This window comes from Pteropus medius, unplaced genomic scaffold (genome assembly GCF_902729225.1).
Source record: "Pteropus medius unplaced genomic scaffold, Ma_sr-lr_union100, whole genome shotgun sequence".
NCBI lineage: Eukaryota > Metazoa > Chordata > Mammalia > Chiroptera > Pteropodidae > Pteropus > Pteropus medius.
In genome coordinates this window covers 1,611,338-1,612,921 of record NW_024352004.1, presented here as the reverse complement: position 1 = coordinate 1,612,921, position 1,584 = coordinate 1,611,338, and positions in this window count along the sequence as shown.

The following is a 1,584-nucleotide window of genomic DNA, read 5'->3' as shown; positions in this document are numbered from 1 at the left end:
TGGGGCATGCGGAACCAGGAGGAGCAGCCCCTCCGTGGACTGTGCTCAGGAGACCAGAGAGCTGGAGGTCTTGGAAACTCAGCCTCATTGCCCTGGGGTAGGCTCTCAGCCCAGTGTCCTGTGACTAAGGGAGCCACAATTGGGATCGTGTCTTTGGCAGTCAGTCTGAGAGCAGTCACAGAGTTATGAAATTCTGCAACTGGGAAGCTCCTGGCAAAAACACTAGGCCCAGCCCTTGAGTGGAGGTCCAGAGCCTTCGGCTACAGATGTGACGTCTTCTGGATGTCATCATCCATGGTAGCCCTTCTCAGGCCACGAGCCTGAATTCCTCAGGCCCAAGCTCCAGGCATCTCACGAGATACAGGGAGGGGAGGGGTCTCTAGGAACCCTGAGTGTGACTCACAAGAAGAGACAAAAGTGGGAGCAGGGGAATGGGAGGGGGTCGAATGCAAGGAGGGGAAGAAGACAAGCAACCACCTCTATGAGCATTTTCAGTGGCCCGGCTGACTGCCAGGATTTTGCAGGCCTCATCTCACTTCATTCCCAGAATGGGCTCCTGAGGCAGGCACTTCTGTCGCTGCTTTATACATAAGGAAACCGAGGCTCAATGAGGGAAGCCCCTTGTCAAGGTCACAGATGGAAGAATACTAGGCAAGAGCTCAAAGCAAGGTCTTTGGGGCCCAGATATACAGAGTGCAGACACTGGATTCTGATTTCTCTAATGGACGAGAATTGTCATTGACACCCACCCTCTGCAGTGTTCTCAGATGTGCTGCACTAATTGCTGAGAGGCTTCTAGGGAGTACCCAAGGGAGGATCTCATCTGGGCCCCTCAATACTTCTCCTGTCCCAGCTCATCTGTTCAGTCGGAAGGATGTAATTTTTCCTGTAGAGAACACTAGAGAGAGAATTACATGAAATGTCTCCCATTCCACCAGGCCCAGCAGCCTCTCAGCCGGCAATGTCCTCACGCCCGGCCCAGTCTCACCCTGCCACCAGATCCAGGTCCTTCTTTGTGCTTTGCTCACTCAGGCCAAAGAAGCACCCTAGGCAGGGGCTTCAGGGACCCCAGAGATTTTGGGGAGCACATGAAATGGTCTTTGTTTTTAGTGAAGGCGAATGCTAGTCTTAAGAGTTTCAAAGTCCCTCCCTTTACACTTCTTGGTGGCTGGACATGTCACGCCCCTGTTTAAAAACCTTGGCTGCCTATCCCAGGTGAACTTGTCAGCCTTTCCCTACTATCTCTGCCCATAACTCTAGGCCCCCAGCTCAAGGTATCTCACGCCCCAGGCAGCTGAGTCACTTTACCTCTCCCTGAATGTGGTCATATCCTCCCACCTCTCTGCCTTTGCTTCTGCTTATCCTGCTGAGAATGACTTTCTTCCCTTTATTCCTGCCCAGCCTTAAAGATTCAGCTATAGAAAACTTCCCAGCACTCCCTGGAGTGAATCACTCCCTCTGAGCCCCCACCATTAGATGTTTTTTTCCTTTACAAGGAGTTAGCAAGCTCTGGCTCTCATTTACTTCAGTTCCTGAAGAATTTCTTTCCTTCCTTCCTTCCTTCCTTCCTTCCTTCCTTCCTTC